This window comes from Bombina bombina, chromosome 3 (genome assembly GCF_027579735.1).
Source record: "Bombina bombina isolate aBomBom1 chromosome 3, aBomBom1.pri, whole genome shotgun sequence".
In the NCBI taxonomy this organism is placed as follows: Eukaryota; Metazoa; Chordata; class Amphibia; order Anura; family Bombinatoridae; genus Bombina; species Bombina bombina.
The window spans coordinates 1,654,094-1,669,863 of record NC_069501.1 but is presented as its reverse complement, the minus strand read 5'-3'; the positions used below and the strand labels follow the sequence as shown (position 1 = coordinate 1,669,863).

Sequence of the window (15,770 nt, the reverse complement as noted above, 5' to 3'; positions counted from 1 at the left end):
TCAGATGGACCCTTGCCCCAACACTGTGTGCCAGACATGCCATTACTTCCTTTCGCACAATCGAGTACAGGTTGGGGATTGCATTTTGTGAAAAGAAATTTCGTCCGGGTACCTTCCACTGCGGTGTCCCAATAGCTACAAATTTTTTGAACGCCTCAGACTCCACCAGCTTGTATGGTAAAAGCTGGCGGGCTAAGAGTTCAGACAAGCCAGCTGTCAGACGCTGGGCAAGGGGGTGACTTTGTGACATTGGCACGCTCAAACATGTCCTTGACAGACACCTGACTGTGGGCAGATGAGCAGGAACTGCTCTGGAAGAGAGACAGAATGGCGGATGGTTGAAAGGGGGCAAGGAGGACAGCAGTGGTTGACGTGGCTGAAGATGCTGGACCAGGAGGAGGATGGCGGCTTTGAGTTTGTGTGCTGCTTGTACTCATGTGTTGATCCCATAGGCGTTTGTGATGTGCGATCATGTGCCTTTGCAAAGCAGTTGTACTTAGGTGGGTGTTGGACTTCCCACGACTCAGTTTCTTTTGGCACAGGTTGCAAACAGCATCGCTGTTGTCAGAGTCAGACACACAAAACAAATGCCACACTGCTGAGCTCTTCGATGATGGCATTCTGGTGGTGGCAACAGCATGCATTGATTGGTGTGCTGTCTGGCTGACCCAGGGTGCCGATGCATGCTGTCTGACTGTGCCACTAGCTCCTTGCGACCACCTCCCCCTGCTTCCAACTCGTCTCCTCCTCCTCCTCTCTGTCTCCCCATCTGAACTTTCCCCCTATTCTTCTTCTCTTCTAGCGGGCACCCACGTGACATCCACGGACACATCTTCATCATCAACCGCTTCACTTGTATCTGACAAATCAACAAAAGAAGCAGCAGCGGGTACAACATCATCATCATCACACCGTACGTCCATGTCTGTAATGCTGCCTGACTGAGACATATCACTGTTATCTACATCCTCTGTCAATGATGCTTGCGCATCACTCATTTCTTCCAACTGATGTGTAAATAACTCCTCTGACAGGTCAAGTGAAGCGGCTTTGGTGCTAGTATTGGTGGTGGCGGCAGGCAGGCGAGTGGTAACTTGAGAGGTGTCTGAAGCTAAGCTGGAGAAGGATGGTGCGTCAAGGTTCGGAGAGGAAGCTATAGAAGATTGGGTGTCCTGTGTTAAAAAGTCAACTATGTCCTCAGAACTTTTCGAGTTCATGGTATGTGGCCTCTGAACACTGGGCATTAGTCTAGGGCCAAAGGGAATCACAGCACCATGACCACGATGGCACCTGCGGGGTGGCTTGCCTCTGCCTGTCATTTTTTAAATGTACACTTACACTACTATTAAACAAGATATGAGTAGTGGCACTGGGCAAGTGGGCACAATATATGCTGTGAGCCTGACACAAAAAAGCAGACTGATGTTTCACAGTCCAAAAAGTTTTTTTTTTTTTTAAATGTACACTTTCACTACTATTAAACAAGATATGAGTGGTGGCACTGGGCAAGTGGGCACAGTATACGCTGTGAGCCTGACAAAAAAAGCAGACTGATGTTTCACAGTCCAAAAAGTTTTTTTGTTTTAAATGTACACTTACACTACTATTAAACAAGATATGAGTGGTGTGAGTGGGCAAGTGGGCACAGTATACGCTGTGAGCCTGACACAAAAAAGCAGACTGATGTTTCACAGTCAAAAAAGTTTTTTTTTTTTTAAATGTACACTTACACTACTATTAAACAAGATATGAGTGGTGGCACTGGGCAAGTGGGCACAGTATACGCTGTGAGCCGAACACAAAAAAGCAGACTGATGTTTCACAGTCCAAAAATTTTATTTTGTTTTAAATGTACACTTACACTACTATTAAACAAGATATGAGTGGTGGCACTGGGCAAGTGGGCACAGTATACGCTGTGAGCCTGACACATAAAAGCAGATGGATGTTTCACAGTCAAAAAAGTTTTGTTTTTTTTAAATGTACACTTACACTACTATTAAACAAGATATGAGTGGTGGCACTGGGCAAGTGGGCACAGTATATGCTGTGAGCCGAACACAAAAAAGCAGACTGATGTTTCACAGTCCAAACATTTTATTTTGTTTTAAATGTACACTTACACTACTATTAAACAAGATATGAGTGGTGGCACTGGGCAAGTGGGCACAGTATACGCTGTGAGCCTGGCACACACGCTGGCAGGCAGGCAACTGCAATTAGATTACACAAGCAGACTGATGTTTCACAGTCAAAAAATTTTTTTTTTTAAATTTACACTACTGTTACACCAGATATATGTGGTGGCACTGGGCAAGTGGGCACAGTATATGCTGTGAGCCTGGCACACACGCTGGCAGGCAGGTAACTGCAATTAGATTACACTAGCAGACTGATGTTTCACAGTCAAAAAAGTTTTTTTTTTTTTAAATTTACACTACTGTTACACCAGATATGAGTGGTGGCACTGGGCAAGTGGGCACAGTATATACGCTGTGAGCCTGGCACACATGCTGGCAGGCAACTGCAATTAGATTACACTAGCAGACTGATGTTTCACACTCAAAAAATATATATATATTTTTAATTTACACTACTGTTACAACAGATATGAGTGGTGGCACTGGGCAAGTGGGCCTGGCACACACGCTGGCTGTCAGGCAACTGCAATTAGATTACACAAGCAGACTGATGTTTCACAGTCAAAAAAGTTTGTTTTTTTAAATTTACACTACTGTTACACCAGATATGAGTGGTGGCACTGGGCAAGTGGGCCTGGCACACACGCTGGCAGGCAGGCAACTGCAATTAGATTACACAAGCAGACTGATGTTTCACAGTCAAAAAAGTTTTTTTTTTTTAAATTTACACTACTGTTACACCAGATATGAGTGGTGGCACTGGGCAAGTGGGCACAGTATACGCTGTGAGCCTGGCACACACGCTGGCAGGCAGGTAACTGCAATTAGATTACACAAGCAGACTGATGTTTCACAGTCAAAAACATTTTTTTTTTAATTTACACTACTGTTACACCAGATATGAGTGGTGGCACTGGGCAAGTGGGCACAGTATACGCTGTGAGCCTGGCACACACGCTGGCAGGCAGGCAACTGCAATTAGATTACAGTAGCAGAATGATGTTTGTTTCACAGTCAAAAAAGTTTTTTTTAAAATTTACACTACTGTTACAACAGATATGAGTGGTGGCACTGGGCAAGTGGGCCTGGCACACACACTGGCAGGCAGGCAACTGCAATTAGATTACACAAGCAGACTGATGTTTCACAGTCAAAAAAGTTTTTTTACAATATACACTACTGTTACACCAGATATGAGTGGTGGCACTGGGCAAGTGGGCACAGTATACGCTGTGAGCCTGGCACACATGCTGGCAGGCAGGCAACTTCAATTAGATTACACTAGCAGACTGATGAATCACAGTCAAAAAAGTTATTTTTTAAATTTACACCACTGTTACAACAGATATGAGTGGTGGCACTGGGCAAGTGGGCCTGGCACACACGCTGACACGCAGGCAACTGCAATTAGATTACACAAGCAGACTGATGTTTCACAGTCAAAAAAGTTTTTTTTTTTTAAATTTACACTACTGTTACACAGGATATGAGTGGTGGCACTGGGCAAGTGGGCCTGGCACACACGCTGGCAGGCAGGCAACTGCAATTAGATTACACTAGCAGACTGATGTTTCACAGTCAAAAATGTTTTGTTTTTTTTTAAATTTACACTACTGTTACACCAGATATGAGTGGTGGCACTGGGCAAGTGGGCCTGGCACACACGCTGGCAGGCAGGCAACTGCAATTAGATTACACTAGCAGACTGATGTTTCACAGTCAAAAAAGTTTTTTTTTAAAATTTTCACTATGAGAGGTGGCACTGGGCAAGTGGGCCTGGCAGGCAGGCAACTGCAATTAGATTACACAGTGAAACAGACTGATGTTCTAGCCCTAAAAAGGGCTTTTTGGGGTGCTGTCCTTACAGCAGAGATCAGATGAGTCCTTCAGGACTGTAGTGGACACTGAATACACTAGCCTAGCTATCAATTTCCCTATTAAATCAGCAGCAGCTACACTGTCCCTCCTCTCACTAAGAAAGCAGCTTCCGAATGAATCTAAAATGGCTGCTGTCCAGGAGCTGGTAGGGTCTGCTGCTGATTGGCTGGAATGTGTCTGCAGACTGTGAGATACAGGGTCAAAGTTTACTCAATGATGATGAATAGGGGGTGGATCGAACATCGCATATGTTCGCCCGCCGTTGCGAACGCGAATAAGCTATGTTCGCCGGGAACTATTCACCGGTAAACAATTTGAGACATCACTATTCAGGAATGGGAAAAAAATGCAACAGCATAGCCCTCTGACATAGAAAAAGGCAAGAGGCATGTAGGAATGGGGTTTTTAAATAATGAAATTATTTGGCGCCAAGTATGACGTACAATACAATTGAAAAAATGTTCCCGCTAACAACATCCGGAAATGACACACTCGCGTCATTGTAGACGCAACCTTGTGCAAGGATCTCGGTGTCATCTAAGACGCCGGAAATGACTAATTTGCCTCATTGGATGTACCTTCGCACCAAAAAATTCTCGCGCCAAAAATGACACAATAAACTTTGGCATTTTGCGCCCTCGTGAGCTTAATTTTGCCCGCGAAATTTTAATGAAAAAAAGCAGTCAATTTGAAAAAAAGACTAAACCCCAGGTAAGAAAAATATTTTCCTAAATATATTTTTTCCCAAATATGAAACTGATAATCTGCAAAAGGAAATATACATAAACCTGACTCATGGCAAATATAAGTACAATACATATATTTAGTACTTTACATTAATACATAAAGTGCCAAACCATAGCTGAGAGTGTTTTAAGTAATGAAAACATACTTACCGAAAGACACCCATCCACATATAGCAGATAGCCAAACCAGTACTGAAACTGTTATCAGTAGAGGTAATGGAATATGAGAGTATATTGATCGATCTGAAAAGGGAGGTAGGAGATGAATCTCTACGACCGATAACAGAAAACCTATGAAATAGATCCCTGTGAGGAAAACTATTGCATTCAACAGGTGATACTCCTTTCACATCCCTCTGACATTCACTGTACTCTGAGAGGAATCGGGCTTCAAAATGCTGAGAAGCGCATGTCAACGTAGAAATCTTAGCACAAACTTACTTCACCACCTCCATAGGAGACATTTTGAGGTTTGGGAAACTTTGTCCCTCCTGGTAGGATTGTTTATCACATAGGTCACTAGCTCATGGACTCTTGCCAATAACATGAAAGGAAAAGAAATCTGTTCTTATCAGTTTAATATCTGATACGCGCCCTATCTGGGTGCCATATATTAAATGGATTTTTGGAACAGGGAGATGGAAGAAGAGCTTGCTCTGTCCACTCCATGCATTGACCTGGTATTGCAGTACCTCCAGGACCGGTGCACCCCTCTCTTTTGCTGTGTGATAAAAACAGAATAAAAGTAGTAGCTGATCAATTTGGGAAAGCCTCAGCAAGCAGCCTCCTGCCTGCCTTTTTTCATGCCTTTTTTTTGTTTCTATTTTGGCGGTGCGAGCCACTTGCTTTCAGACCCTGTTAACCCCTTGTGTGCTGGATGAAATAATAGAAAACATCTGTTGGAGAGGAGACGTCTTCAGTATTATTTCATTCTTAATTTGATCATTTCTTTCATAATTGATTTATTTATGTATTTATTAATTTTGTGACATTATATATATCTATCTATCTAACCTTCTTATCAGGCAATAAAATTCCTTTGAGCTGCTGCTTGTGCCAATGTTGTCCATGTGCTTCTTTCTCCACCTGGTGTCTGGACAGGGACTAAGCAATGAGTTGAGCGTGCTAGCTAGCTAGGTAGGCAGCTAGGCCCTGATGATCCAGTTGGTATGTGTCAGCAGCCAGGTGCTTTTACGTCTCTCTCTCTCTCTCTGGCACTGAGTGCAGCGGTGTGTGTGGGGGGATAGAGGGGGGGGGCATTTTTTGGAGGAGCCATGCAAATTGGAGAGCAGCTATCTGTCCAATCAGGTGGCAGGTCCAAGCTGCAGCAGCAAGCAGGGGGTCTTCCCTGGCCAGTAAGGTGGGTTTAGCTGGCAGTTTACTTGTTTGGGGCCTAGCCTAGCAGGCAGGGGCCTCAATGAGCGCTGCTGCCTTGAAATGTAAAAAAGTTATTTTGCCGGCTGGCTGCATCTCCCCGAGGCAGAGGGAGTCCTTTTGACATGAGGTGTTCTAGACAGGAGCGTTGCAGTTATCACTTCTTGGCCCTTTGTCTAAGATCAAGTGTAATTTTGGTCTTGGACAGGGGTGTGCTGCCTGGAGACCAATCCTTTTTGCCTTGGGTTCCTTCTTATTGTGGGTTGGGCCCCTGCTGCTATTGGGGGGTTGATTTCTTCTTAGGCATAGGGCTTTTGGTGAGTAGGAGAGTTCCCTTGGTCTTGTGGCATCGCCCCTTGGTACTTAAGCCCCATGTTACTTTTGGGGGGTGCTCTGAAAGCCACCTAAAGAAGTGTTAGGGCGTAATGGCATTTCCTGCACTTGAGGTTCGCAATACAGTTCAGATGTTTATTACAGAGGCCAGGAGAGAGGTTGTGGGTCTGAGGCATCTTCAGACTGTTGTGCTGGAAAAGATTTTGAGGATGGAGATAGCCAGTCTTTTTTGCATTCAGCCTTTCCAGCAACAAGGCTTTTATGATGTGGCATTTACTAAGGCTGAGGATGCAGATGATTGCTATCTGCGTATTCTGGAGCATGTGGAGAGTCCTGAACTTGTGGGAATGAAGTTTGTTAAGTACTGTATTACCTAATAACATGTATACCTTAATACATATGCTAAAAGCAATAAATTAACTCCTTGCTATTCTTAATAAGTATAATAGTTTATTCACAAAAGAAAAGAACAATCTTAAATAATAATGTATAATAAGAACTTGTTTATATAAAAATAAAATAAATCACTACATCACCAGATAATGCATCATATATGTTCCACTTTGGCTGGGGATTCCCGTCAACTTCAACCTGAACGATATAGAAGATCTGGGAGTTTTAACTTAATATCCAAATGACACGTTTGCTCTTGAATTGAGAGGTCCAATGAAAGAAGGTCCCAGATCCTCTATATACACTCTAATAATAGTTCTTACATTAGTTTTTGCAAAATTGACTCTTATTCCTGTCCAGATGTATCCGGTCCAACAAATGTCCAATCTGGTCAAACAATAATCACACTCTATATGGCCTGCCATATCACATTTGTATCACAAGTACCAGCAGAAGGAAAGGCCTAGACAGGTTCCAGTTATTGTACAAATGTACTATCAGCCGTAAAGGGTCAGCCCAGGATTCAACCCAACTGCTAGCGTGAAAAAATAAAACACACGCTAGCACACTGAGAAATATCCAGGACGTGACCCACTCAGGAAAGATAAAAACAAATGTCCCTTTAAGTAGGTTAGAAAGCAAACAGATAAGTATTCCTTCTTGTAGGATAGGATTAAGCAAATGTCCCTTTAAGCAGGTTAACAAACAAACAGAGAAGTAATCCTTTCAGCAGGTTTGGAATAAGCAAATGTCCCTTTAAGCAGGTTAGCAAACAAACAGAGAGGTATTCCTTTTAGCAGGTCTGATAAAGCAAATGTCCCTTTAAGCAGGTTAGCAAACAAACAGAGAGATAATCCTTTTAGCAGATTTGATAAAGCAAATGTCCCTTTAAGCAGGTTAGAAAATAAACTGAAATATTCCTTTTAGCAGGTTTGATAAAGCAAATGTCCCTTTAAGCAGGTTAGCAAATAAATAGAGAGGTAATCCTTTTGTAGGTTTTATAAAGCAAATGTCCCTTTAAGCAGGTTTAGCAAACAAACAGAAATATTCCTTTAGGCAGGTTTGATAAAGTAAATGTCCCTTTAAGCAGGATATCAAACAAACAGAGATATTCCTTTAGGCAGCAAATGTCCCTTTAAGCAGGTTACCAAACAAACAGAAATATTCCTTTAGGCAGGTTTGATAAAGCAATAAATCCAGAAGGCAATTCGTGGGATAGGTAAAACATGACAGGCAGGCAAAAAGTAAAAATTAACAGAAGCCAGAGTACTCACAAGTTCAGATATTAGGGAAGACAAACGGGCCCCGCGAAGATCTCCCGCCGGTCTTTTGAAGGGAGAGAGAGAGAGACGTAGACGTCAGGAGGAGGTACAGAGAATCGCGTCACGTTGCTAGGCAACGTGACGTGACACAGAAGAGATCCGTGAGCCGCGGTGACACGGCGATGAGCGGATCGGATGTGACAGCACCCCCCCCTCAAGGACCCCTCTGGGGGACAGGACCAGGCCTAGCAGGATAAATTTTGTGGAAAACCTTAATCAAAGCAGGAGCATGTACCTGTTGGGCCGGTTCCCAAGTCCGCTCCGTGACTGAATAGCCCTTCCAATGGATGAGATAGTATAATTTCTTGGAATCCAGAATGTAATCAACCTCAAACTCAGGTTGTCCCTGTACCAAGAGAGGTTGAGGCTTGGGAAGAGACTTAGAATATCTATTAGATATCACAGGTTTCAGAAGAGAAACATGGAAGACAGGGTGAGCCTTGAGAGTTTTGGGAAGAGCATCTCGGTATGCAGTGGAACAAACTTGACCCAGTATTCGGAAAGGACCCACATATCGAGGACCCAATTTAGTAGAAGGTTGTTTGAGATGAAGATAACGCGTAGAAATCCAAACCTTGTCCCCAGGACGATATTTGGGAGCTTTCTTCCGTCGGCGATCCGCAAAGAGTTTATATCGATTAGAGGCTTTGGAAAGAAGACGACGAATCATCCGCCAATGGCGAGTTAATCTCTGAGCAGTTTGATCAGAAGCAGGATTTTCAGTGGAAGTAGTATGCAAAGGAAATGTTCTAGGTTGAAATCCATAAGCTGCATAAAAGGGAGAAGATTGAAGAGACGAATTCTATCGGGCATTATGAGCCAACTCTGCCAAAGGAAGATAGCGAGTCCAATTAGAGTGATGATGGTCCACATAATGTCTAAGATAAGTCTCCAGACACTGGTTAACTCTTTCCGTCTGGCCATTAGACTGCGGATGATGTGAAGTAGACAAAGAGACAGTAGTACCAAAATGTTTGCAGAGCCATTTCCAGAACCGAGAAACAAATTGTACTCCTCTATCGGAGACGATATCCAGAGGAAACCCATGTAATTTCACAATATGCAAAAGAAAAAGCTCAGAAAGTCTTTTGGCAGAGGGTAGGCCAGGCAAAGGAATGAAATGAGCTGTCTTAGTGAACCTGTCGACAACCACCCAAATAGTGTTGTTTCCAGCAGAAAGAGGAAGGTCAGTAATAAAGTCCATAGACAAATGGGTCCAAGGTTGGTGAGGAATGGGCAAAGGCTGAAGCAAACCAGAAGGAATTTGACGAGGAGTCTTATTGGTAGCACTTTGTGTGCAAACAGATACATAGTCTTTAACATCTTGAGTGAGAGTAGGCCACCAGACATACTGTTTGAGATTCCGAGCAGTGTTACTGATGCCAGGATGTTCGGAGAGAGGACTATCATGGGCCCAATGTAGGATCTTGGAGCGAAGGTTTTCTGGGACAAACAGCAAACCATCAGGAGGTTTGCAGGAAGAAGGAAGGTCCTTTTGAGCAGTCTGTAAATTCAGTAAGCAAGAAGTTGATAACTGTGCTATGACTTTATGTGGTTGAATGATGGTACCAGATTCAGGAGTAGATGTAGATTGAAATTGTCTGGAAAGAGCATCTGCTTTTATATTTTTAGAACCAGGTATATAAGAAAGATTGTAATGAAAACGTGAGAAAAATAGAGACCAACGAGCCTGTCTGGAATTCAATCGTTTGGCAGTTTGGAGATAAAGAAGATTTTTATGATCTGTGAGTATGGAAAATGGTAAAGTAGTACCCTCCAGCCAATGCCTCCATTTCGTACAGAGCCATCTTGATGGCAAGTAACTCTTTATTGCCTACGTCGTAGTTTAATTCGGAAGTGGTAAATTTCCTGGAAAAGAAACCTACAGGATGAATCTTTCCTGTGTCCGGTATTCGTTGAGAGAGAACAGCCCCAGCAGCCACAGAAGAAGCATCCACTTCTAATATGAATTGAAAATCCGGATTTGGGTGGCGGAGTATGGGCGCAGAAGAAAAAGCTTCTTTGAGAGACTCAAAAGCCTTAATAGCCTCTGGAGGCCAATCTTTAAAGTTTTGCCCCTTTTTAGTGAGAGAAGTAAGAGGAGTAGTTATAGTTGCAAATCCTTTGATAAATTTCCTGTAATAACTGGCGAAGCCGAGAAAACGTTGTAGAGATTTAAGAGAATCAGGTCTAGGCAAATCCAAAATGGAAGAAAGTTTAGTTGGATCCATTTCAAATCCAGATTCAGATATTACATAACCCAAGAAGGGTATGGATTTTTGATGAAAAGAACATTTCTCCTATTTGGCAAACAAATGATTATCTCTTAGCCGTTGCAAAACTTTCCTGACATGGTGCACATGATCTTGATAATTTTTAGAAAAAATTAGAATATCGTCAAGATATATGATGACAAAAGTGTTCAAAAAATCACAAAGTGTTGAAACACAGCAGGGGCATTACATAGCCCAAAAGGCATGACCAAATACTCATAATGGCCAAAAGGCCTTTTTCCATTCATCACCCTTGCGCATACGGACAAGATTGTACGCTCCACGAAGATCCAGTTTGGTAAATATTGTAGCTCCTTGAAGATAGGTGAACAATTCAGGAATAAGGGGTAAGGGGTAACTATTCTTGACTGTGATTTGATTCAAACCCTGGTAATCAATACAAGGTCGTAAACCTCCATCCTTTTTTCCCACAAAAAAGAAACCCGCCCCTAGAGGAGAAGAGGAAGGCCAAATAAAACCTCTAGCCAAACTATCTTGGATATATTCCTCCAAGGCTTTATTCTCAGGCCTTGAGAGCGGATACGTCTTACCACGAGGGTAGGTGGCACCAGGAAGAAGATCAATGGGACAATCAAAAAGACGGTGAGGAGGAAGACTTTCTGCTTCTTTCTTGGAAAAAACATCAACAAAATCTTGATAAGGTGCGGGTAACGACCCAGAAGTGTCAGTAGTGAGAGCAATAGTGAGAGGCACTTTAGTGGGTATTTGAAGATAACTATTTTGACATGCAGATCCCCAGGAAGTGAGTTCGCCTTGAGTCCAAGAGAAAACAGGATTATGTAACTGGAGCCAGGGAAGACCCAAAATTATGGGAAATTGAGGAGTCGAGATAACGTCAAAACATATTGTTTCCGAATGAAGGATTCCTACAGAAAAGAGAATGGGTCTAGTAGCAAACTGGATAAGTCCGGGACCCAAGGGATCTCCACTAACAGTGGAGACAGGAATAGGATACTCCTTTCTATTTAAGGGAATAGAGTGAGAAGTTACAAATGTGGAATCGATGAAGACTCCTCCAGCACCTGAGTCAATAAGGGCTTGAGCATGAATCTTGTCCTCTCCAATTTGAAGAGAAACCGGAACAAAAAGTTTATTATTGAGGGAATTAAATCCTATTTGGCTTAACTCAGCTCCCTGGACAGAAGTTAAGCCCTGGCTTTTAGTGGTCTGGTAGGACAATCCTTTAATAAATGTCCTTTAAGGCCACAGTACAAACACAGTCCAAGAGAGCGTCTCCTCAGACGTTCAGTTTCGGTTAATCTAATGGTGCCTATTTCCATTGGTTCAGCCTGGTCGTAAGGTGGAGAAGCGGGAGTTACAGGGTTAGAGAGGCGAGGAAACAGCCGAACAGGTCGATTAGAAGATTTCTGACTTCTTTCTCTTTCTTGTTGGCGTTCGCGGAATCTGGAATCGAGGCAAATACAAAGATTTATCAAAGCTTCTAGAGATTCTGGAAGTTCACGATAGACCAACTCATCTTTGAGACGTTCAGAGAGTCCTTTACGAAAAGCTGCTCTAAGAGCTCCCTGATTCCAAGTAGTCTCAGAAGCTAGGGTGCGAAATTCAATGGCATATTGAGATACAGATTGACCACCCTGTCGTAAATCTAGGAGGGAAGCTTCAGCAGCGGTGGACCTCCCTGGTTTATCGAAGACATTAGAAAAGACAGAGAGGAAAGTATCCACATCCTGGAGTATTGGATCATTCTTTTCTAGCAAAGGTGATACCCAGGCTAAGGCTCTACCTTTCATTAAGGATATAAGGAAAGTGATTCTAGAAGAGGGGGTTGCAAAAAGAAGAGGACTATTCCGAAAATGAAGGCGACACTGATTCAGAAAACCTCTACAATCCTCAGGATTCCCATCATATCTGTCCGGAAGGGGTATCCTCAGACTGAGTTGACCTTGTGATGGATTGGTAGGATTTGTAGGAGGAGAGGGCTCCAAAGGAATAGGATTTGGAGGAATAGGAGCAGCCATATTCTGAAGCAAAGTAGTTATCTGATCCAACATTGCGTCCAAGGATTGCAAGTGGGTAGCATGAGATCCCAATAACTGTACCTGGTGGGTCACGGCCATGGATAATTCAGTGGGGTCCATTTTTGGCCCCGTTTGTACTATCAGCCGTAAAGGGTCAGCCCAGGATTCAACCCAACTGCTAGCGTGAAAAAATAAAACACACGCTAGCACACTGAGAAATATCCAGGACGTGACCCACTCAGGAAAGATAAAAACAAATGTCCCTTTAAGTAGGTTAGAAAGCAAACAGATAAGTATTCCTTCTTGTAGGATAGGATTAAGCAAATGTCCCTTTAAGCAGGTTAACAAACAAACAGAGAAGTAATCCTTTCAGCAGGTTTGGAATAAGCAAATGTCCCTTTAAGCAGGTTAGCAAACAAACAGAGAGGTATTCCTTTTAGCAGGTCTGATAAAGCAAATGTCCCTTTAAGCAGGTTAGCAAACAAACAGAGAGATAATCCTTTTAGCAGATTTGATAAAGCAAATGTCCCTTTAAGCAGGTTAGAAAATAAACTGAAATATTCCTTTTAGCAGGTTTGATAAAGCAAATGTCCCTTTAAGCAGGTTAGCAAACAAATAGAGAGGTAATCCTTTTGTAGGTTTTATAAAGCAAATGTCCCTTTAAGCAGGTTTAGCAAACAAACAGAAATATTCCTTTAGGCAGGTTTGATAAAGTAAATGTCCCTTTAAGCAGGATATCAAACAAACAGAGATATTCCTTTAGGCAGCAAATGTCCCTTTAAGCAGGTTACCAAACAAACAGAAATATTCCTTTAGGCAGGTTTGATAAAGCAATAAATCCAGAAGGCAATTCGTGGGATAGGTAAAACATGACAGGCAGGCAAAAAGTAAAAATTAACAGAAGCCAGAGTACTCACAAGTTCAGATATTAGGGAAGACAAACGGGCCCCGCGAAGATCTCCCGCCGGTCTTTTGAAGGGAGAGAGAGAGAGACGTAGACATCAGGAGGAGGTACAGAGAATCGCGTCATGTTGCTAGGCAACGTGACGTGACACAGAAGAGATCCATGAGCCGCGGTGACACGGCGATGAGCGGATCGGATGTGACATGTACAACACGTTTTTCCTAGATGCGTAGATAATTATTTGGCTGGATAAGTTCTGTTCTTCTGTGTCACAAGCAGAATGTCTTTGAAATTCCTATAAGGTCTGGGAAAAGGAGATTCTGGGTGGAGGTTAAAATGATTGGTTATGAGATCTGCCATCCTCCCCAGACCTTTTCCATTGCTGGAAGTAAAGGTTTCCTGTTTTATCCCTTTATGCCTTTATTTTGTTGCAAATGTCAGCGTTTTGGGCATCGAAAGGAAGATTGACCTGATGAGCTGGTGTGCCGCAATTGTGGTAAAGTTGGTCACAGGTCAGCTGATTGTCGAATGGCCCGTTGTTGTGATCTTTGCGGGTCTGGTGATCATATACCAAGACAGTGTCCTAAACTTAAGAAGAAGGTTACATTTTCTGATGTGCTTGCTGGTCATGCTATTGGGGATTCTGGTGTCAGTGGTGTGGTGGAGGTGGTGGAGCAGCTGTATGTGGCTGGACAATCTGATTGTGTTCCTCCAGTTATGTCACCTATTGGAGATATTTTGCCTGGTGGTGTAGAGCACTCTCTTGGAAATGTTTTTCCTAGTAGTGAAGAGCACTCTCTCTCCTTTTCTGTCGAGGTGCCAGAGGTTGAAATTGAAGAATTAGAGGTTGGTGAAAAAACATCTTTACTTGATCCTGGGACTTTAGAAGGAGAATTTATTGATTTAGTTCCTGAAGCCCATAAGAGAAAGTTAGAGAGTGATAGCGAGTTATCCTCTCAGAGGATTGAGGAGCTCCAGAGTCCAGAGAGTCCTGAGGTAGATATTCAGTCTGACTCTACTTCATCTGTGGGCGATTCATCTTTTCTTTATTTGGATGCTGTTTCTAATCTAGCCGCAGTTGCTGGTATTGCTCATCCTGATGTCAGGAAGAAGAAACATGTGAAACCTTTGGTGAAATCAGTACCTGGTCCTTCAACTGGGACTAGAACTAAGGACATAATGGCGGGGTTAAAGATAAACCTAAGCCCCATTTAAAACGTCCTTGTAGAGGTCCTCATGGTCAATCATTTAAGTGACCTTGTTATATATGTTGATTTTTTTTGTGCATGTTTGTTTTCTTTTCTTTCATCTAGATGGCTTTTCGTCTTGCCTCCTTGAATGTCTGGAGTATTAAGAAAAATATAAGGAGAGAAAGTATTTTTAAAATGTTAAGTTCTGTACAGTGACATCTATTGTATACAAGAGTGCAATTTGTCAGAGCCTTTTAAAGAAGCCATTTGGAGTCATGGCCCATTATATTCAACAACTTGGTTGCTTTTCACGGATCATGCGTGTGTAAAATGTACCCCCTACCATATCCCCAAAGCAGTCCGAGAAGGAATGCGGAAGGAGATACAGGAAATGGCTCGGCTGGGAGTCATCGAGCACTCTGATAGCCCTTGGGCTTCGCCTGTAATCCTGGTACCTAAGAAAGATGGGACCACCTGGTTCTGTGTGGACTACAGGCGGCTCAACAAAAGGACTACCACTGACGCCTACCCGATGCCCCGGGTAGACAAATTACTAGACCATATTGCTAGGGGACGCTATCTGACCACCATAGACCTGTGTAAGGGCTATTGGCAGATTTCCCTGGCCGAGGATGCTATCCCCAAGTCAGCATTCATCACCCCATTTGGCCTGTACCAGTTTAAGGTCATGCCCTTTGGGATGAAGAATGCTCCGGCTACCTTCCAGCGCATGGTGGATAGACTCCTCAATGGCTTCTAGGAATTTGCTTGTGCATACCTGGACGACATTGCGGTCTACAGTGAGTCCTGGGAGGAACACCTAATCCATATAGGGGTGGTTCTGGACAAGATTCGGGCCGCTGGCCTGACCTTGAAACCAGACAAGTGCCATCTAGGTATGGCTGAAATACAGTACTTGGGTCACCGAGTGGGGTGTGGGAGCCAGAGACTTCCCAGCCAAGGTAAAGGCTGTGGCTAACTGGCCCACACCTATCACTAAGACCCAAGTGCTATCCTTCCTGGGGACGGCCGGTTATTACCGACGTTTTGTCCCGGACTACAGTACTATCGCCAAGCCCCTGACTGACCTGACTAAAAAGAACATTCCTAAACAGGTCCTGTGGTCTCCAGCTTGTGAAGCCGCATTTCAGGCACTGAAGCAGGCTCTTGTGAATGCCCCTGTCTTGGCTGCCCCAGTCCCTAACAAACATTTTCT

The 15,770-nt window shown here is 43.3% G+C and overlaps 1 non-coding gene across 1 annotated transcript; it reads left to right on the top strand.

Moving 5' to 3' along the window:
- The first annotated feature begins 5,291 nt into the window (after nucleotides 1-5,291).
- LOC128654987 (U2 spliceosomal RNA) lies at nucleotides 5,292-5,479 on the top strand. The gene has a single exon (XR_008401606.1). It is a non-coding gene; the product is annotated as a U2 spliceosomal RNA (small nuclear RNA).
- Nucleotides 5,480-15,770: the final 10,291 nt, after the last annotated feature.